Source organism: Callorhinus ursinus, unplaced genomic scaffold (genome assembly GCF_003265705.2).
Source record: "Callorhinus ursinus isolate GAN/ISIS: 27379988/994484 unplaced genomic scaffold, GSC_fseal_2.0 scaffold5, whole genome shotgun sequence".
In the NCBI taxonomy this organism is placed as follows: domain Eukaryota; kingdom Metazoa; phylum Chordata; class Mammalia; order Carnivora; family Otariidae; genus Callorhinus; species Callorhinus ursinus.
The window spans coordinates 57,406,846-57,430,413 of record NW_027397067.1 but is presented as its reverse complement, the minus strand read 5'-3'; the positions used below and the strand labels follow the sequence as shown (position 1 = coordinate 57,430,413).

At 35.8% G+C, this 23,568-nt stretch overlaps 1 protein-coding gene and 1 long non-coding RNA gene across 7 annotated transcripts in view; one reads left to right on the top strand and one right to left on the bottom strand.

The window, feature by feature from the left end:
* The window catches only part of CSMD3 (CUB and Sushi multiple domains 3), a 1,170,304-nt gene that overhangs the window by 372,615 nt on the left and 774,121 nt on the right, over nucleotides 1-23,568 (top strand). The gene's annotated exons all lie outside the window — the stretch shown is intronic.
* Nucleotides 1-23,568, bottom strand: part of LOC141372839 (uncharacterized) — a 61,693-nt gene that overhangs the window by 9,514 nt on the left and 28,611 nt on the right. For both annotated transcript variants that reach the window (XR_012378301.1, XR_012378302.1), the window contains one exon: nucleotides 18,125-18,293. This is a non-coding gene — a long non-coding RNA (uncharacterized lncRNA). The remainder of the gene's footprint in view (nucleotides 1-18,124; nucleotides 18,294-23,568) is intronic.

Sequence of the window (23,568 nt, the reverse complement as noted above, 5' to 3'; positions counted from 1 at the left end):
TTTTTAAGATGTTTATTTTCTTTAATTTCCAGTGCTACTCTATAAAGCTTTATATGAACTTATTTTGGTTTTGATATGTATGATTTTTACAACACTGGAAGAGTGGGCTAATTCTTTAATGTCATTTTCTTATTTAAGACATGGCAGTCTTTTTGTTTCTGATACATTGCCTCTGAACTCTGCTGGCAAGCTTATAAATCAGATCACAAACCATACGTAATTTATTTCTGTAGGTAACTGAATGTGCAGTGTAGAATACAAATATGTTTTGGACAATATTTCTGCACATCTTAAATTTAATATGTTTAAAAGTTTACAGAATCAAGATTTATTTTCTTGTTTTATTATTTCTTTTTCTTTCATCAATCACATATAATATATATTCTATGAAGTCATGCAAGCCAGATATATACATTGTTACTCAGATATATGACTTCCAAGATATATAAATTTGCCTTACTTCACTTTAGAAATCTTACGCTTTAAATATCTATTTTGAATTTTTTGGATTTACATTAAAATTGAGAGTAATTTCCTTAATAAAACATTCTTATTTTTACTTCCTCCAGAGGTAACTGATTGTATCTACTGTTAAAAAACAAATCCCTTGGGGCACCTGGGTGGCTCAGTCATTGGGTGTCTACCTTCTGCTCAGGTCATGATCCCAGGGTCCTGGGATAAAGCCCCGCATCGGGCTCCCTGCTCCGCGGGAAGCCTGCTTCTCCCTCTCCCACTCCCCCTGCTTGTGTTCCCTCTCTCTCTCTCTCTCTCTGTCAAATAAATAAATAAAATCTTTTAAAAAAAATCCCTTCATGAGAACATCGTTTGGAAATGGAGAATTTTTTGTAAGATGATGAGGTATGATATAACATTGGAAATTATCTGAAACATTCTATAATGTGAAATAGTGTGACCCTTTGTGAATCTTGTACCTTATTATGTCTTATGAGCAAGGGTATAACATATACTCATATAAACACTAAAAATAGTCTCCTCAATCACAATTGATGTGGATTATATACAGGAAAGAAATATTCTAACTGCTCCCCTTAATTTTTTCATTCTTTCCTAAGCTCATTTTAAAAAATGTGCTAGCATCAAATCTTGCTTTTTTAAAACTTGTGTACAATTGAAAATGACAACATAAAAACATGACATGTAAGCGTACCATAGAATATAGCTTGCCCTTTTATTTCTGAGGTCTTCATATTTAGTGATCTTTTTTGTTTGGTGTGTGTTGTGTTTACATGTTTCTGTTCTTAAAAAAAAATAATCATTGTTGTCATTTGGGCTGTCAACATTATGTAAAACTGAATTGTGTAGAGAGCAGTGGATGGTTCATTAGCACAACTGCATTACATATTAGAAGCCCCAAGCACTTTCTTATAGTAATATAGAGAAAATCCAAGACTATAACTCAGTAATCAGGGGTGAAGGATATAGGCTCTCAAGTATTTTGCTTGTTGTCTATGATAATTTTGGAGAATTTAGACATAGACAAAAGTCACAATACACATGACCTCTATCAGAGACTTCTGAATCATTAAATGGTAATTCAACAGTTTTAATAGAGAAAATCTTCAAACTTGTAGATCTTAAAAAGCATTAAATCAACTGAGTTTAATTATTCATTCACATGACTTTGGTTTCCTGACAGAAAATAAAAAGTAAAAATTGACACAGGACAAGGAAGAAGAACCCTGCCAAATTTTTATGGTTCTTATTTCTCTGCTGCCATCTTAATTTTGTATCACAAGGATAATGTAGATCCACTGAGTCTACCTGACATGTGAAATCATTATAGGGAATAAATGAGAACATGTGTATTAAGATATTATACAAAATTTAACAGGATACATAAATGTTAACATATTTTTTTAAAGATTTTATTTATTTATTCATAAGAAACAGAGGGAGAGAGAGAGAGAGAGAGAGAGAGGCAGAGGGAGAAGCAGGATCCCCACTGAGCAGGGAACCCAAGCGGGTTCAATACCGGAACCCTGGGATCCCGATCGAGCGGGGCTTGATCCCAGGACCCTGGGATCATAACCTGAGCCGAAGGCAGACGCTTAACCATCTGAGCCACCCAGGCGCCCAACACTTTTTTTCTTTTTAATCAGAGTGTTCTTTCAGAAAATACTGCATAATGTTGTAAAATAATTCTTTTTTAAGACTTGCCTGTAACTTTGACAGAAACATAAATTCTTTTGGACTGTGAAGAAGAAGTATCTATAGAAAATTTTATGTATTCATTTCATGCCATTTTTCTGACACTAAGAATTGCAGTTATAGCAAACTGTACTATGGTGCATGAGCCCCAGTTGACCATTATTCCAGAGTTGCTTCATTTCCTTAGAATGTCTTTTTTTCCTCTTTGGCACACTAGATAAATGTGAATAATCTCTCTCTCTCTATCTATCTATCATCCATCTATCTACCTATTGAGAGAAACAAAACTTAAGATGCAGGCTTAGTTTCCAAAGAAAGTTATGGTAGTATTCTGAAACAACATTGTACAATTATCTGGATATGCTACATCAGTTTTAGTCCCATCATTTGTTATACCTGCTAAGGTACATGTGACACATGCCCAGACTTATGCTGATTATTGTTTGAACGTGTACCACTAAGCAGTAATTAGTAATAACTTGTTCCACTATTATGTAACAGTAGACTCATGTACTTAGACTTAAGTACTTAGGAGTGATCAATTATCTAAAAAATTCTTTATGTCTGAAATAACTAAAAGTAATCTATTTTAAAGTTCTAAGATACCCTGATTTTAGCACCAGAAGTATTTTTTTTTCATTGTTTCCAAGTAAGGCAATTCGGTAAACATACAAGTGTGGGATTTAAATGTTCAACACTCTAGGCTTTTCATTAAGGTAAATTCAAAAGTAGAGGGAAAAAAAAAAACCCACCTCAGTTATTCAGGGATATTTGACAAAATTTAGCAAAGGATATACTGACCATCTATGGGGTTATTTTGGTATCAGAACCACTTGGTACTTTTGCTCTTGATTTCCATGAACACAACCAAAAATAAATTAAGATTAGTTTATTCTGAAATATTTAGTATAATCACATTCTCTATTCTAGAACATTTAGATTTGGGGGATATATTAGTGGAAAAAGGTAATTAAATCTGTGCTTCATGAAGCTTTACATTTTAGGTGAAAAGGAGAAAGATAATAAGTAAATGAGTAATTAAATATATATATTGTAGGTGTATATGTATTTTGAAGGTGATAAGTACTAATGGGAAAACAATAGAACAAGGTAAAAGGTGCCAGACCTGCCTGGTTAGGGTGGGACGGGTAACAATTTAAAATATAGTAGTCAAGAGTCAGTCTGACTGACACAGTGATATCTGAGCAAAGACCAAGGATGCAATTGGGCGAGCTTTTGGGGATATTTGATGGAAGTGCTTTCAAATAATGGAGCCAACAGTTAAAGTGTTCTGGGGATCTGTAATTTCTTTATTGGAATCACTTCAAGAAAAGATCTGTTTGTTTAAAAAACATTGAAGGTTAGGGGGTGGAGCAAGACGGCGGAGGAGTAGGAGACCTGAATTTCATCTGGTCTCAGGAATTCAGCTGGATGGGGATCAAACCATTCTGAACACCTACGAACTCAAAAGGAGATCGAAGAAAATAATAGCAACAACTCTCTGAACAGAAAAGCGGCCACTTTCTGGAAGGTAGGATGTGCAGAGAAGTGAATCCAAGGCGATATTTGGGAGGATAGATGGCGGGGGAGGGGGCCTCTGTCAGCCGCTTCTGGCAAGTGATAGAGCCGCGGAGCACAAAACTGAAACTTTTAGAAGTTGGCTCCGCTGAGGGACATCGCTCCAGTGGCTAAGCTGGGGGTGGAACCCTCACAGGACAGTGTGGTCTCAGGACCATCGGGGTCACAGAAAGACCGGGGGTGCCTGAGTGCGGCAGAGCTCCCAGGTATCGGAGCGGGGAAGCCGGCTGCAGAGACGGAGCCGAGGCGCGGGCTATCAGCTCGGGGTTGCCATAAACCATGATCCATGGCACAGTTGGGCCACTGCTCCTCCAGCAGGGACCCAACAAGCGGCAGATCCGGGGAGACTCCCCTTCCTCCCCTGGGAGGAGTGGCGCGGGAGTGCACCGCAGGGATCTGCTGGGTTTGGAGACTCCACACAGGGTCGTCTGCCAGAGATAGAAACTCTTGGTCACAGGCTGGGTGAGCACGGAGTGTGGCCGGAGGTTGGGTGAGCACAGAGTGTGGCCGGAGACGGGGGAGATGGGAGTGATTGACTGCTTTGCTCTGGGGCTCACTGAGGAGTGGGGTCCTGAGTTCTCAGCTCCTCCAGGGTGGATATAGGGAGACTGCCATTTTCACTCTCGTCTCCAAAGCTGTAGGGAAAGCTTTCAGAGAACGAAAACTGCTAAGAGCAAACCCAAGCAGATTACTTAGCCAAGACCCGGCAAGGGCGGGGCAATTCTGCCTCCGGCAAAGACATTTGGGAACCATGGCAACAGGCCCCTCCTCCAGAAGATCAGCAAGAAGAGCCAGCCAAGACCAAGTTTACCAATCAATGAGAATGGCAGAACTCCAGCACTAGGGGAATACTGCACATAGAATTCATGGTTTTTTACCATGATTCTTTAGTCTTTCAAAGTTAATTTTTTATACTGTTTTTATGTTTTTGAATTTTTCTTTTTCCCTTTTTCAACCGACATCTTATCAATCCCCTTTTTTTAAAAAAATTATTTTTCATTTTTAAAATCATATTCTATCCCTTCAAAATAGTTACTCTTATTTTTGGCATATATATATGTTGTTCTTTCTTTAGGGCGCCTGGATGGCTCAGTTGGTTAGGCGACTGCCTTCGGCTCAGGTCATGATCCTGGAGTCCTGGGATTGAGTCCTGCGTCAGGCTCCCTGCTCTCCCTATGACCCTCCCCCCTCTCATCCTCTCTCTATCTCATTCTCGCTCTCAAATAAATAAATCTTTAAAAAAACAAAAAGTTGTTCTCTCTTTAAAATTTGGAGATACAGTTTCTTCTAATAGATCAAAATATACCCTAAATCTCTAGTGTATGGCTTTGTTCTGGTCTCCTGCCTGATCACATTCTCTCCCCCCCCCCCTTTTATTTTCTTTTTAAATCCTCTTCTTTCTTTTTTTAAACAACTTCTTATCATTACCTTTTATAAAGGTTTTTTATAATTTTCATCTTTACAGTCATATTCCATCCCTTCATTGTATCAACCCTTATTTTTGTACACATATAAGTTTTTCTTTCTTTAAAATTTTGGGAGGCACTTTCTTCTAACAGACCAAAATACAGCCAAAATCTAGTGTGTGGCACTGATCTATGCACCAGCCTGATCATATTTGATCATATTCTGTTTTTTTTTTTCCTTTTGTTTGTTTTTATCTTTTTCTTTTCCTTTTTTTCTTTTTCTTTTTTCTTTCTTTCCCTTTCTTTTGTCCTGGTTTCAGGGCTTTTCTGATTTGTTTAGAGTATATTTTTGTGGGGATGTTGTTACCCTGTTAGCAGTTTGTTCTCTCATTCATCTATTCTCCTCTGGACAAAATGACAAGACAGAAAAATCACCTCAACAAAAAGAATAAGAGGCAATACTGACTGCCAGGGACCTACTCAATATGGACATTAGTACGATGTCAGACCTAGAGTTCAGAATCATGATTTTAAAGATACTAGTTGGGCTTGAAAAAAGCATGGAAGTTATTAGAGAAACCCTTTCCGGAGAAATAAAAGAACTAAAATCTAACCAAGTCGAAATACAAAAAGGCTATTAAATAGGTGCAATAAAAAATGGAGGCACTAACTGCTAGGATAAATGAGTCAGAAGAGAGAATCAGTGATATAGAAGACCAAATGATGGAAAATAAAAAGCTGAGGAAACGAGAGAAAAAACTACAGGATCATGAGGGCAGAATTCGAGAGATAAGCAATACGATAAGATGAAACAACATTAGAATAATTGGGATCCCAGAAGAAGAAGAAAGAGAGAGAGGGGCAGAAGGTATATTGGAGCAAATTATAGCAGAGAACTTCCTTAATGTGGGGAAGGAAACAGGCATCAAAATCCAGAAGGCACAGTGAACCCCTCTCAAAATCATTAAAAATAGGTCAACACCCCGACATCTAAGAGTAAAACTTACGAGTCTCAGAGACAAAGAGAAAATCTTGAAAGCAGCTTGGGAGAAGAGATCTGTGACCTACAATGGTAGAAACATTAGATTGGCAACAGACCTATCCACAGAAAACTGGCAGGCCAGAAAGGACTGGCATGATATATTCAGAGCACTAAACAAGAAAAATATGCAGCCAAGAATACTATATCCAGCTAGGCTGTCATTGAAAATAGAAGGAGATATAAAAAGCTTCCAGGATAAATAAAAACTAAAGGAATTTGCAAACACGAAACCAGCCCTCCAAGAAATATTGAAAGGGGTCCTCTAAGCAAAAAGAGAGCCTAAAAGCAGCATAGACCAGAAAGGAACACAGACAATATACAGTCACAGTCACCTTACAGGCAATACAATGGCACTAAATTCATATCTTTCAATAGTTACCCTGAATGTAAATGGGCTAAATGCCCCAATCAAAAGACACAGGCTATCAGATTGGATTAAAAAACAAGGCCCATCGATATTATGTCTGCAAGAGACTCATTTTAGACCCAAAAACACACCCAGATTGAAAGTGAGGTGGTGGAAAACCATTTACCATGCTAATGGACACCAAAAGAAAGCTGAGGAGGCAATCCTTATATCAGACAAGTTAGATTTTAAACCAAAGACTGTAATAAGAGATGAGGAAGGACACTACATCCTAATTAAATGGTCTATCCAACAAGAAGATCTAACAATTGTAAATATCTGTGGCCCTAACATGGAAGCAACCAATTATCTGAGGCAATTAATAACAAAAGCAAAGAAAAACATGGACAACAATACAGTAATAGTGGGGAACTTTAACACCTCCCTCTCTGAAATCAACAGATCATCTAAGCAAAAGATCAACAAGGAAATAAAGTCTTTAAATGACACACTGGACCAAATGGACTTCACAGACATATTCAGAACATTCCATCCCAAAGCAACGGAATACACATTCTTCTCTAGTGCCCATGGAACATTCTCCAGAATAGATCACATCCTAGGTCACAAATCAGGTCTCAACCGGTACCAAAAGATTGGGATCATTCCCTGCATATTTTCAGACCACAATGCTTTGAAACTAGAACTCAATCACAAGAGGAAAGTCGGAAAGAACTCAAATATATGGAGGCTAAAGAGCATCCTACTAAAGAATGAATAAGTCAACCAGGAAATTAAAGAAGAATTACAAAAATTCATGGAAACCAATGAAAATGAAAATATGACTATTCAAAATCTTTGGGATGCAGCAAAGGCAGTCCTGAAAGGAAAGTATATAGCAATACAAGCCTTTCTCAAGAAACAAGAAAGGTCTCAAATATACGACCAACCCTACACCTAAAGGAGCTGGAGAAAGAACAGCAAATAAAGCCTAAGCCCAGCAGGAGACGAGAAATAATAAAGATCAGACCAGAAATCAATGAAATAGAAACCAAAAGAACAGTAGAATATATCAACAAAACTAGGAGCTGGTTCTTTGAAAGAATTAACAAGATTGATAAAGCCCTGGCCAGACTTATCAAAGAGAAAAGAGAAATGACCCAAATCAACAAAATCATGAATGAAAGAGGAGAGATCACAACCAACACAAAAGAAATACAAACAATTATAAGAACATATTATGAGCAACTCTATGCCAGCAAATTAGATAACCTGGAAGAAATGGGTGCATTCCTAGAGATGTATCAACTACCAAAACCGAACCAGGAAGAAATAGAAAACCTGAACAGACCTATAACCACTAAGGAAATTGAAGCAGTCATCAAAAATCTCCCAACAAACAAAAGCACAGGGCCGGATTGCTTCCCAGGGGAATTCTATCAGACATTTAAAGAAGAATTAATACCTATTCTTCTGAAACTGTTCCAAAAAATAGAAGTGGAAGGAAAACTTCCAAACTCGTTTTATGAGGCCACCATTACCTTGATCCCAAAACCAAAGACCCCATCAAAAAGGAGAATTACAGACCAATATCCTTGATGAACATGGATGCAAAAATTCTCACCAAAATACTAGCCAATAGGATCCAACAGTATATTAAAAGGATTATTCACCATGACCAAGTGGGATTTATCCCTGGGCTGCAAGTTTGGTTCAACATCCGCAAATCAATCAAAATGATACAATACATCAACAAAAGAAAGAACAAGAATCATATGATCCTCTTAATAGATGCAGAAAAAGCATTTGACAAAGTACAGCATCCTTTGTTGCTCAAAACTCTTTGGAGTATAGGGAGAGAGGGTACATACCTCAATATCATAAAAGCCATCTATGAAAAGCCCACAGCAAATATCATTCTCAATGGGGAAAAACTGAGAGCTTTCCCCCTAAGGTCAGGAACATGGCAGGTATGTCCACTAATATCACTGCTATTCAACATAGTTTTAGAAGTCCTAGCCACAGCAATCAGACAACAACAACAAAAAATAAAAGTCATCCATATCGGCAAGGAAGAACTCAAACTCTCACTCTTTGCAGATGATATCATACTTTATGTGGAAAACCCAAAAGACTCCACCCCAAAACTGCTAAAACTCATACAGGAATTCAGTAAAATGGCAGGATATAAAATCAATGCACAGATATCAGTGGCATTCCTATACACCAAAAGACAGAAGAAAGAGAAATTAAGGAGTCGATCCCTTTTACAATTGCACCCAAAACCATAAGATACCTAGGAATGAATCTAACCAAAGAGGCAAGGGATCTGTACTCAGAAAACTATAAAATACTCATGAAAGAAATTGAGGAAGACACAAAGAAATGGAAAAACGTTCCATGCTCATGGACTGGAAGAACAAATATTGTGAAGATGTCAATGCAACCTAGAGCAATCTACACATTCAAAGCAATTCCCATGAAAATACCATCCATTTTTTCCAAAGAACTGGAACAAATAATCGTAAAATTTGTATGGAACCAGAAAAGACCCTGAATAGCCAGAAAATGTTGAAAAAGAAAAGCAAAGCTGGCAGCATCACAGTTCCGGACTTCCAAGTCTACAAAGCTGTCATCATCAAGACAGTATGGTACCGGCACAAAAACCGACACATACTTCAGTGGAACAGAATAGAGAGCCCAGAAATGGACCCTCAACTCTATGGCCAACTAATCTTTGACAAAGCAGAAAAGAATGTCCAATGGAAAAAAGACAGTCTCTTCCACAAATGGTGTTGGGAAAATTGGACAGCCACATGGAAAAGAATGAAACTGGACCATTTCCTTACACCACACACAAAAATAGACTCAAAATCGTTGAAAGACCTAAATGTGGGACAGGGTCCATCAAAATCCTAAAGGAGAACACAGGCAGCAACCTCTTCGACCTCAGCCACAGCAACTTCTCCCTAGAAACTTCACCAAAGTCAAGGGAAGCAAGGGCAAAAATGAACTATTGGGATTTCATCAAGATGAAAAGCTTTTGCACAGCAAAAGAAACAGTCCACAAAACCAAAAGACAGCCAACAGAATGGGAGAAGATATTTGCAAATGACATATCAGATAAAGGGCTATTATCCAAAATTTATAAAGAACTCTTTAAACTCAACACGCAAAGAACAAATGATCCAATCAAGAAATGGGCAGAAGACATGAACAGACATTTTTCCAAAGAAGACATCCAAATGGCCAACAGACACATGAAAAAGTGCTCAACATCGCTCGGCATCAGGGAAATCCAAATCAAAACCTCAATGAGATACCACCTCACACCAGTCAGAATGGCTAAAATTAACAAGTCAGTAAATGACAGAGGTTGGCAGGGATGTGGAGAAAGGGGAACCCTCCTACACTGTTGGTGGAAATGCAAGCTGGTGCAACCACTCTGGCAAACAGTATGGAGGTTCCTCAAACAGCTGAAAATAGAGCTACCATAGGATCCAGCAATTGCACTACTGGGTATTTACCCCAAAGATACAAATGTAGGGATCCGAAGGGGTACGTGTGCCCCGATGTTTATAGCAGCATTGTCCACAATAGTCAAACTGTGGAGAGAGCCAGGATGTCCATCGACAGATGAATGGATAAAGAAGATGTGGTATATATACACAATGGAATATTATGCAGCCATCAAGAAGAATGAAATCTTGCCATTTGCAATGATGTGGATGGAACTGGATGGTGTTATGCTGAGGGAAATAAGTCAATTAGAGAAAGACATGTATCATATGACCTCACTGATATGAGGAATTCTTAATCTCAGGAAACAAACTGAGGGTTCCTGGAGTGGTGGGAGTGAGAGGGATGGAGTGGCTGGGTGACAGACATTGGAGAGGGTATGTGCTATGGTGAGCGCTGTGAATTGTGGAAGACTGTTGAATCACAGATCTGTACCTCTGTAACAAATAATGCAATATATGTTAAGAAAAAAAAAAGAAGATTGTAGGAGGGGAAAAATGAATGGGAGCAGATTGGAGGGGAAATGAACCATGAGACACTATGGACTCTGAAAAACAATCTGAAAGTTCTAGAAGGGAGGAGGATGGGTTAGCCTGGTGATGGGTATTAAAAAGAGCACACTCTGCATGGAGCACTGGTGTTATAAACAAACAATGAATCATGGAATACTACATCAAAAACTAATGATGTATTGTATGGTAATTAACATAACAATAAAAAATTAAAGAAAAAACATTGAAGGTTAAATCCATTCAATCATTGAAAAGCAGGCAAAAGCAAGAGTTATCATTTGTAAATTTTCCAGATATTTTGGTGTAAAATGAGGAAAAAGCCATAAAAAAATTAACTTGTCTTCCAAAGATAATGTTTTCAACACTTGTAGTAAAAATTTTAGACTTAGTGTTTTCACTTTTCTTTTTCATCAAAAGCCGCTGTTTTTTTTTTTTTTTAAGCTGAAAGCTAAATGACGTGATGTGGTCAGTGTTGCCTATGGGTGATGTGTAATTTAAATGAGTTTTAGCATATGGAGGAACATGGAAATAGTTTTATTTTTCCATATTAGCAGAGGTATGTGTTCTGTGAACCATACTCCAAATTCCCAGTGTCTAGTTGAGATGCTAGAGGAATATTCATTTCATTTCACAGTATGTAAATTATTCAAACTGATAGATTTGTAACTGCCTTCTTTACCTGTTAAATTTGCTTTATGTTTTTGTTTGAATTTGCAGAATGTGGTCAATGATCTTAATTTAGAAATTGCAGATTAGAATAGAATTAGACTTCAGTTGCATATATGCAATGCTTTGATGTATTTAAAGCTATTCAGTTAGTAGAAGAGTTGAACTTACTTCAGTGGTCCAAAGGTTATGTTAGGACAAAAAAGATAATTGAAACATTTCTGTTGAAATGAACACAGTTATTCAAAACTGTACAACCATGGGAGGAGCTGTGTCAAGTAGGATTAACTGGTGTTTGGTTTTTTAAAAATAAAATTCAATTTTATTTACATTCAATTAATTAACATATAGTGTATTATTAGTTTCAGAGGTAAAATTCAGTGATTCATCATTTTGACAGAACACCCAGTTTTCATTACATCATGTGTCCTCCTTAATGCCCATCACCCAGTTTCCTTATCCCCACCACCCACATCCCCTCCAGCAACCCTCTGCCTGTGTCCTATGGTTAAGAATCTCTTTTGGTTTGTCTCCCTCTTTGATTCTGTCTTGTTTTACTTTTCCCTCCTTTCCTCTATGCTCCTCTGTTTTGTTTCTTAAATTCCACATATGAGTGAAATCATATGATAATTGTCTTTCTCTGATTGACTTATTTTGCTTAGCATAATATCCTCTACTTCCATCCATTTCGTTGCAAATGACATTTTCATTTTTTTTTTTTTTGATGGCGGAGTATTATTCCAGTGTGTGTGTGTGTGTGTGTGTGTGTGTGCATGTGCACACGTGTGTGTGTGTGTGTGTGTGTGTGTATACCACATCTTCTTTATCCATTCATCTGTCGATGGACATCTCTGCTCTTTCCATAGTTTGGCTATTGTGGACATTGCTGCTATAAACATTGGGGTACAGATGCCCTTCATTTCACTACATCTCTGTCTTTGGGGTAAATACTTAGTAGTGCAATTGCTGGGTCATAGGGTAGTTCTATTTTTTGAGGAACCTTCATAATCTTTTCCAGAGTGGCTGTACCAGTTTGCTTTCCCACCAACAGTTATAGGAGGGTTCCCCCTTCTCCACATCCTCACCAGCATTTGTCATTTCCTGACTTGTTAATTTTAGCCATTCTGACTGGTATGAGGTGGTATCTCATTGTGGTTTTGATTTGTATTTTCCTGATGCTGAGTGATATTGAGCATTTTTTTTCATGTGTCTGTTGGCCATTTGGATGTCTTCTTTGGACAAATGTCTGTTCATGTCTTCTGCCCATTTCTTGACTGGATTATTTGCCCTTTGGGTGTTGAGTTTGATAAATTCTTGAAAGATCTTGGATACTATCCCTTTATCTGATACATTGTTTGCAAATGTCTTCTCCCATTCTGTCAGTTGTCTTTTGGTTTTGTCTGTTTCCTTTGCTGTGAAAAGCTTTTTATTTTGATGAAGGCCCACAAGCTCATTTTTGCCTTTGTTTCCCTTGCCTTTGGATATGAGTCTAGACAGAAGTTGCTGCACTTGAGGTCAAAGAGGTTGTTATATTCTAGGATTTTGATGGATTCCTGTCTCACATTTAGGTCTTCCAACCATCTTGAGTCTATTTTTGTGTATGATGTAAGAAAATGGTCCAGTTTCATTCTACACATGGCTGTCCAATTTTTCCCAACACCATATTTTGAAGAGACTGTCCTTTTTTCCATTGGATATTCTTTCCTGCTTTGTAGAAGATTTAGTTGACCATAGAGTTGAAGGTCCGTCTCTGGGTTCTCTCTTCTTTTCCATTGATGCATGTGTCTGTTTTTGTGCCAGTACCATACTGTCTTGTTGATTACAGCTTTGTAACAGAGCTTGAAGTCTGGAATTGTGTTGCCAGCAGCTTTAGTTTTCTTTTTCAACTTTCTTTGACTATTCAGGGTCTTTTCTGGTTCCATGCAAATTTTAGGGATTGATTGGTATTTCAACTATGAGTTTAGATAATTGCATTAAGTATGTTGCAGCAGACATTCAAACAAGCATCAGAAAGTGGCTGATCTAAGTATTGTAAGTGATTTTTTTAGACTTTTTATTCATCAAAGATTTAGAAAGTGCTTATACTATCTTTGTACTAGACTTTGTTTTCTCTGACCTCAATGAATAATAAGACATGCAGACAAATGCATAAGTGATTTTCAGGTAATTGCTCATATATTATAGAGTCAGCACAAAACGTTGTGTGATAAAGAAGAAAGATAAGTTTCACAGAGAAATGACATTTGAGCTGAATCTTTAAGGATAAGTAGCAGTTCACCAAGCTGCTTGGGCAGGGACAGCATTTCAGAAAGAATAGAAAGTAGCATAAACAAAAATACAGTAGAATAAAATACTAGGGCTCTTTTGGGAGAAAAACAGAGACAGGGAAATGAGTTAAAATAACAATGATGCAATGGTGCAAATGAGTGGTTTTTGAGCTTCTGTCACATATGTGGGACACATTTGTGTTCATGTGTTCACCATTATATGCCAGTTCCAAAGCACTAGTGCTAACTCCTCCATTTCCTTTGTTACTCAAGAAAGCATACAAGAATTCACTAAATTTTGTAAGAAGGAAATCACTTTACAACTTTGGTATTTTAATTACTAGTACTGAAAACTTAACAGCATATTGCACAATTATATCTGCATCGTCTTTCAATAGTAATTGAGTCAAAATAGAAAAAAGAAGTTTAACAATCATTCTGGATTCATTCAACAGAATTTATCAAGTGTCTACTGTGTATCAGGTACTGTTCTAAACATTAAAGACAGAAATAAAGGGAATTTAAATTCCTATTGAAAATCAAAACTGAAAAAGAAAAGGAAAATGAACTTTGTTGTTCTTAGTCTCAATATGACTTTCTGCTCTCTGTTGGGCTTATGAACCTTACAGTTATCCTTCAAAGTCAAAATATCTGAATATCTTCAAATATCAGTCTCGGATATTAATATTTCCAATTATACACCTTTTATATTAGAGTTATTGATGGCTTTTTAAAATCTCATGATCCATAACTGAATATGCTGGGTTTCTTCCTTGGGATTTCCTATCTCTGTGGTTGTACAATATTTTTTGCCTAGTTTTATATCATGGCTTTATCCTCAAACAGGTCTTCATTTTTATACAAATTTAAACCTAAGATAGTTATTTTCTTTTCACTTCTAAAGTATTGGAGACAAAATGACTAAGTCAATGTAGTTGTACTTGATTATACTCTCATTTTATTGTGGTTCATACTTTCAGCATCTTCCTGTTCTTGTTTTAGTTCATGTTTTGTCATCTAAATTATGAAGAAGAATAATTAAAGCAAAAATAATTTTGAGAATAATTCTGTTAGGCAAAGTCCTAAACAGTATGGGAGGGAGGCAGAGACAGAAACAGAGAGGGAGGGGGAGAGAGAGAGAGAGAATAATTTTCTAGTCTAAAGTTTCTTGTACATTGTGATAAATGTTATAGCCAAAGAAGTGTGAGGGTATTGTGGGGGCTCTGAAGAGAAGCAGTTAACACAGCCTGAGGGATACCTGGAATTACTTCCTTGTTACAATGATGCTTAACCTAACTCTAAAAGCAAGCGATTGTAAAATAAAGAGGAGATACAGAAGGCATTCCAGAAAGAGGAAAAAGCATGTTCAAAGGTTTAGCTATGACAGAGTACTTGTCTCCACGAAAGTAGAAAAAATTATTATAGCAAGAGCAAGGTAAGGAGGTGAACAAATTAAGAAACTGAGATTTAGGAGATAAACAAGATTCCAGTCTTGCAGAACTCTGGATGTTTATGTTTAAGGGTGAACTATTCTGTATTGGTTTGAATACAGCTAAAGATTTTAAGCAACAAACTGTGACAGGTTAGATTTTCTTTTTAGCAAAAATACTGCATTGACAGAACATATGATAAAGTAAAGAGAATTTTGTCTGGAGATAGTGAAATGAGTTTGGAAGCTACTGTAATAATTTTTATTATATTTGTTGAGAATCTGGTCTAAATCCTGATAATTTAGAAGGGAAATATTTAGGAAGAAACAGTAAATAAATAATTGATGATAAATTGGAAGTAAATAGATATGAAGATTCTGGAGTGATTCCCAAATTTCTGGTTTGAAGAGCAGCGTAGATGTTGGCTTCCTTCACCCAGGTAGAGGTTGGATTAGGAGCAGCAAGTTTAAGGTCCAAGTGGCTGAGTGATCTGTAATATTTCCTTCAGCAGTCTTAGTTCCATTTCTATCTAATTTTCTATTTAATTACAAGTTTCCAGCTCTGCTTGTATCCCTGTATTTCTATTTAAAAGTGTACATGATATTTCACACTGTTCTAGAAGTTCTGGTTAAAGAAATAAAATGTGAAATTGAAGCAGTTTTTTTTTTTTTGAAAAGGAAGAGACACATAAATCCAGGAAAGGTAGAGGAATTAAGAACACTTAGAATTAATAAGATATTATTAGTAACTAACTAGATATAAGATAAACACATAAAACTCATTAGAAGCAACAAGCAGTTTGAAGATATTGTGAGGACACAATATCAGACTCTTCAAATGTGAAATGGAGAAGGGTATCCTAAAAAGCAATGTGAAGGAGCTGTAAGGCAAACTACCCAACTTCATTGAGAGATATCAAAGAAAACAGATAACTGCTTTGGGTTGATACTTTGTTTGTTCTAATTGATTTTTTGATTCTGTTGTACCAGATTTTTAACCTTGGCCTGGACTGTTAATTCTTTCCAAATGAACAACTTAAATTCTAATTAGAACTTCAACAATTATTTTTCAGAAACTGGACAATAATTTGGAAAAAGTACAGGTGGAAACAACTATAACTTTTCCCAGAAAATGTAATAATGAGGTTGGCTCTTTCTACTAGCCATGAACACAGAAATATAAAGAGATGTAATAATTAAATAATATTGTAGGTACACATGAAAACAGATGTGATCAATGAAACAAAGTAAAAATTGTAGTATTATTAGAACACAAAGTTTGATAAAGCAAACATCTCCGTAAGAAATTGGAGAATGGAGTTATTTTTAAGTGGTACTGGGAAACTTGGCAGCTGTATGGGAAAAAAAAATTCAATGGTCTCTCATCCCACTTTGCACCAAAATATATCTCAAACAGATTAAAGATTTAAATGCATAAAATATAAGCAAAAATATATTGTACAAGTTTCGCACATAGTTTCATTTAATTTCTGAATAGAAATAGCTTTCTAAGCATGAATGCAATTTAGAATATCACAGTGAGATAATACAGACTTAACTGCATTATTTTCTTCAGAAAAAAATGACATTGAAAGCAAAAAACAAAGTGATGGAATAAAACATTCAGTATCATTAATATAAAAATTATTTATGCCAATTGATAACAATAATGTGCTTCAAAGTTGGACTGTGTGAGTTTAAACCAAACTCTACCACCCATGTAGATTTGGATCAGAGGTTGGACAAAACATTCCAAGGCTAGTGGTCTTTTTTTTCACAAAGCTGCCCTGCTCCAGAGTTCTAAGTGACAGTTCTGTGTCACTTAGCAAGAAGAAGAAGAGGAGGAATTGAGGAATTGCCCCTGTGTAGGGGCAGCACACTGGCATCCCAAGGCAAGAGAGAATGAAAAGTGAGACAGAATTCTAGCATCTCCCTTCCTATTTTTATTCTCTCACCCTCAAACCTGGCTGTCCCACCGTTACTACATAGAAGGATTCAAGGCATGACCCACATATTCCATTGTTGGAGAAAACTTTCGCCAAGTTCTCCTTCCATCTCTCCCTCCATACTGCCTCTGGATTTGACCTTAAGGGGCAGAACCAGAAACAGAGTGAATTCTTGATCTTCTTCTATTTACACATTTGCTTGGTAACAATTATCTAGAAATGTGGCTTTAATTACCATATGTATATGCTAGTGACTCCTGTTTCCAGCTGCGCCTTTGATAGATCTACTTGGATTTCAGATAAGTGCTGCAAGCTTCACATGTCCAAATCTGGGCTCCCACTATTTCCTCCCAGATATCCACTTCTGATAGTCTTCTCCATCTCAGTTACAGGCACTCCATTTCTCAGTTAACCAAAATTTTAAAGTCACATTTGACTCCTTACTCACAAACTCCTTTGACTCTCAGCAAATTTAACTCAGAAAACAACCTATCAACCTCTGCTGCCATGACTCTATTCCTAGACTTTGTCAGCAACTATCACTTAATAATTCAAGCAGCCTCCTCTTATAGCAACCCCACTCTATTCAACACATCAGTTCAGTCTTTATAAAATGCAAATCAGACCTGACACTCCTCTACTGTTTTTACATTCTGGTGGCTTCACATTTAAAGGGGAATGACATTTCAAGACTGTACAATAACTCTACAAGATTGTATACAACCTGGCTGACTACTAACACTCAAATACCATCTATAACCTTTGCCTTTCTCAGTCACTTCACCCCAGCCATAGAGCCCTGTTCGAGGTTCTATGTATATGCCATATGTTATATAACTACATGGCTCATGCCTTTATTTCCTTCAAAACTCAGCAAAGGGGGACATTATCAGAGATCTGTCTAACTCTATCACTCTCTATCTTGCTCACACTACTTAGTTTTACTAGTCACACTTATCACTACCTGGCATGCTGTATATTTATTCATTCATGTTTATTATATTTCTCTTCCAATCAGAATAGAAGCTCCTTGAGGATTGTATCTTTAGTTCCTTTTTCCTTTTTTTTTTTTTTTTTGATATCTATCCCCACCACCTTGGAGGGTACCCATACTTATAGAATGATCAATTAATATTCATAGGGGAATGTTGAATAAAAATATAATTGTTGAGTAAATTAGAGGGGAAGTATTACAGTATTTTATTTGATACTGTTCATTTTGGAGTATGGGCATGTATTTTTACCTGCTTAATTTTTTGTTGCCAACTATCTGGTCAATTCTGCAATCTCCCATTGTTTATTTTAATCAGCATAATATGATTTTCTTCACCTCTTTTTCTTCAGTTTCAAAGTACTTGTTACTGTCTCAATCCACACACACAGACCAATGTCCTTTTCTTCTTTCTCCTCTATCTAAAAGACAAAACCCAAATAAAGGTGTGTGGACACCACGAGAAATATAGTTAATATGATCAGTGTCCTAGAGGGGATAAATCCATAATTAATGCTTTATATAGATAAATTCTTGACTCTGTGCATGTACATGTGCAAAAGTATGTTTAAATTGTTTTTGTGAATGTATCTCTCACATGAACTCATAAGCTAATTGTATATAACAATTTAACTTTTTTGTAAAAATAAGTCTATTTAATTGAAGTTATTCTTATTGAATATTATTTATCTGAAATTTGGTCATATAAAATAAGTTATAAATACGAATATTTAAAAGATTCTAAATATAAATATATTCATATTTATAAACCCATATGTTATTTTTAACTCAAACCGATATAAGGGAAATGTAGATACAATATGCTTAAATTTGTTTTACTATTGTGTTTATTCGATGAACATTATTCAAAGGTATTCATAGAAATATACAATGAAATATTTCTACCATGATATTAATTTAGTGAACATTTCTAATTCAAAGGACTTCATAGAACACTATACTATATAAAATTATTTTCAAAATACATTCTATTTTTAAAATATATTTGGAGAAGTCTCTGAGAGCAAAACCGTATCTGAGCTGAAGTATGACATAGAAGGGGAGAACCCATTCCCAGTTTGTCATGTTAATAGTTATTAGCTTTAAAATTGTATAAGATAAAATGGCATGAAAAAAAAAGGAAATATCCAAAAATAAAAGGCAGTCATTTTCTGACTCTAACCATTACAAATTCTGTCAGTATAGAGTTTTATTTTAGGAGGGAAAGCCAGAGACAAATGTGTGTGGTTTTCTTTGTTTAATGTTTCAACTTTTTATTTAAATTCCAGTTAGTTAACATAGAGTGTAATATTAGTTTCAGGTGTAGAATTTACTGATTCGTAACTTACATACAACACCCAGTGCTGATCACAAGTACCCTCTTTAATACCCATCACCCTTTTAGCCCATCCCCCAGCCCACCTCCCCTCTGGTTACCCTCAGTTTGTTCTCTATAGTTGAGACTCTCTTATGGTCTGTCTCCTTCTCTATTTTTTTTTCTTTCCCCTATGTTCATCTGTCTTGTTTCTTAAATTCCACATATGGGTGAAATCTTATGGTATCTGTCTTTCTCTGACTGACTTATTTTGCTCAGCATAATACATTCTAGCTCTATCCATGTCATTGCAAATGGCAAGATTTCTTTCTTTTTGAAGGCTGAGTAATATTTCAGTGTGTGTGTGTGTGTGTGTGTGTGTGTGTGTGTGTATCACATCTTCTTTATCCATTCATCAGTCAATGGATGTTTGGGCTCTTTCCATAATTTTGCTATTGTTGATAATGCTGCTATAAACATCACAGTGCATGTGCCCCTTCAAATCAGTATTTTTGTAACTTTTGGGTAAATACCTAGTAGTGCAATTGCTGGGTCATAGGGTAGTTCCATTTTTTTGAGGAGCCTCCATGCTGTTCTCCAGAGTGGCTGCACCAGTTTGCATTCCCACCAAAAGTGTAAGAAGGTTCCCCTTTCTCCACATCCTCATCAACATCTGTTGTTTCCTGTGTTGTTAATTTTAGCCATTCTGACAGGTGTGAGGTGGTTCAACTGCATGTTTTATATTAATGGCTCTCCAGATTTGTGATTTTTGCAAGGGCTTCCAGTCAAGAGCTCCTTTTCTTCTGTGGGACCCCAGCTTTTCCACGGACCATAATGGACACTTCCCAGAGCTACCAGAGAGTTCATACTCACCTTGTTAAAATATGTCCCTTAGGTGAGAAAGTTTCCTAGACCATGCACCGCTTGATGACCCAGTTCTTTTACTCTCCTCTACTTCATTATACACAGATTTACCATTTCTGCTGAGCATCTTACTAAAACCTATTACATAATGTTCTTCTACTACAAAGAAAAGTCTGGCACTGCGTTCACTCATGCAACCCTAGCAAGAATGCTTGGTGTATAGAAGCCTCTTGTCAACTATTTGTTGAATGGCTTCTTAGCTTAGGAAAAGACTTTACTCTCGACACTGTCTATCCTTCTGTGATGATTTTTATATTGCCTTTATGACTGTTTGACTTTAAATATTCTATTATATATATTAAGGCTATAATTTTCTTGTCTTGTGAGTAGACAGTCTTGTATCTTTGGTATCTTTAAATAAACGATGAGCACATTGACAAGTGTGCTGTTATTCTCTGTCCCTTCTCTTTACCCACAATCCAAATTCAACTCCCTTGCTCTGCCTTCCCTTGCTCACTGGCTTCCTTGAGAGTTTAGCCATAGAAGGGACTGACTTTATTCCCCGGAATAATCCCCAGAACCAGGTCTCACTGTGCATAGGCATTCCCATTTTTCACAGGGTGGAAATCAATTCCCATTTGGACTACAGGTAATATGGAACCCTATTATCCTTGCTACCACAGCATTCCATTTTGGTTCCTGTCTCACAACTCTATAAACAGTTCCTTCATTACATTTACTTCAAAATTCTTCCTGAGTATGTATGCATTTTTTGCTGTGAAATTAATAAAACATGGTTTTCAGCCTTTCTTTTGCTTGGCTGTTTGTTTGTTTGTTTGTTTGTCAAGAATGATAAATCTTTCAATCCTTCCCTGATGTCCTAAGCAAAAGTAATGTGAGATCTTGGAGTTTGTGAGTTTCATAGATATTGATTCACAATTAATATCAAAATTAAAAACATAGTGAAAAAGATAATTATATCTCTAAATGATTTTTTCCAAGTAAAGTTATAAAGTCTTCAATGTAATACAATACACCAGACTTGAGGTAATCTAAAACCTGACTGTTTATAAAATAAACTGAGAGGAAGAAAAATTACTGAGACTAATACAGGAAAATAAAAAGGTAAATGATGTGGAAAATATTCATCAGGCATTTTTTTGAGAAGTCATATGCCTGACAGTGGCATAAATAAAGGGGAAACAAAGTAACACCTCTAACATAAGAAATACAACATTGAACATGTACTAAAGTGATTGCATTGGATACTATGGATATGCATTAGTCATTTTAAGCTTTCTGAGAGATTATAAACCTTGTCTTAAACTATCAGACACTGAGTTTAACAAATGTTTACTACCCACTGGATTATGTAACTGTAAATTATAATGACTCCTTCCCTTAGAATGGTTGGAATAAACACTGTGCTGGTTTTCCAACCAATAAAATAGCAGTATTTACAAATCTACGTATTGAACAGCAATCCACCATAATTAAAATCTCTACTTCATTGCATTTCATAATACACAGGTATTATTTTCTGTAATTAAATGAGTATGCTTGGAATAATATGCAGTACATAGTAACTAGCCCTCAATAAATATTGTACATTATTATTACTAATATTAACCTGGCAAAAGATGTGAGTAGTTCAGTTGCTAAAATGTCCGCTTAAATACTTTAAGTAGAGAAGTGAGAAAATTAGGGGATTTGTGAAAATTTTAATAGCCTAAAACATAAATCATATTTAACAAGTTTTGCAGATTGTACATTTATCTATGTACATACTTATTATAAGTATGGGAATTTGTGAAATAGAGATAATCCATAGAAATAGGAATAATATTATACCCTGTTTTAAGAAACTCTATTCTAAATGTTTTTGTTTTGTTTATTTTGATTTGTTTCTGTGATTTTCAGAGTGGGGGAGAGAGAGAGAGAGGGAAAGGGAAGTAGAGTGGAATTGAGGTATAGCTTCTTTGGATTGTTTAGCCATATCCTTTCTCATTTATATATAATCTTTAGTATTTTACATTTTCCTTGTATACTACTTTACATATGGATGGTATTTGGAAAATATCTGTGATGCTCTTGAAGGGTTCTTTGAAGATATTTACATCTCACTGAATAAATTTGAAGCTATTCAATTTCCATTTCCAAGAAAGTAGAAATAAGAGCTCTCTGTTTAGTGATAGAGGTACAATTAAAAATTTAGTCATTTAGGGCGCCTGGGTGGCTCAGTTGGTTAAGCGACTGCCTTCGGCTCAGGTCATGATCCTGGAGTCCTGGGATCGAGTCCCGCATCGGGCTCCCTGCTCAGCGGGGAGTCTGCTGCTCCCTCTGACCCTCCCCCCATCTCATGTGCTTTCTCTCTCATTCTCTCTGTCTCTCAAATAAATAAATAAAATCTTAAAAAAAAAATTTAGTCATTTACTCAAAAGCATTCATATAATGTGCTTACGATATGAAAAAAAATTATGGGAAACTTAGGAATTATACTGTAACCATTACTTGAGTATACATACACTGATCATTTAAATTCAACATTTTCTACATTCTTTAGCTGCTATGTTTCAAAAAAATTGTGACAAGAAAAAAAAAATGAAGTCTAACTCCAACAAAACTATTTATTTTAGTTAGTTCAGTGAGAAAGATAAATGAAATTATTACTCAAACAGATAAAGTAAATGGCTGGCTAATTTACATTTCTTTTTCTTTTCAAACATTTGCTTTTTAGACCATTTTCCTGGTACCAATATCAATTCAGGAGACCTAAAGAAAAACATGCATTGGCAATAAATATATTGGGGATGTAATTATGGTTAAAACTGGAAGTATTGTACAAGGAAAAACAATTTAGAATATTCATAGTTTGAATATATATTTGCACATATATATATATATATAATGATATTTGAGGTTCAATTTCTCTAGTCATAAAGAGGATGATCTTTTTCAAGAATTTAAAATGACTTCTTGTCCTTTCCTTTGAGAGAATACATTTATTTTGTTCCAATTATTTGCTCCAAGCGAGAAATATACATATTATTTTGTTAATGTTATTGACAGGCAAGCCAAAAATCTCTTAAAACGATTTGTTTTCTTAAAGCCAGGTTTATGGAAGAATAATTTACATTAAAATTGAACCTTCTTAGGCATGCAATTTTATGCATTGTTACAAAAATATACAATCATGTAGCCAAAATAAAGATATGGAATGTTTCCCTCACCCACTGTTGTGACTGTCTTTCCTTTTCTTTGAATGTCATATAAAAAAAATTATACAATATACAGTCACATAGTATGTAGTATATCGATTCTTCTATTACAATGCTTGTGTGATTCATCTATATTGTTACAAGTATCAGTATTTAATTCCTTGTTACTAGTGATAAAGCATAATTCTATGAATGCACCAGATCTATTTATATATAATATATAATATATATATATATAAAAAATATATAAATATATAAAATATAAATATATATAAATATTATATATATATATATATATTT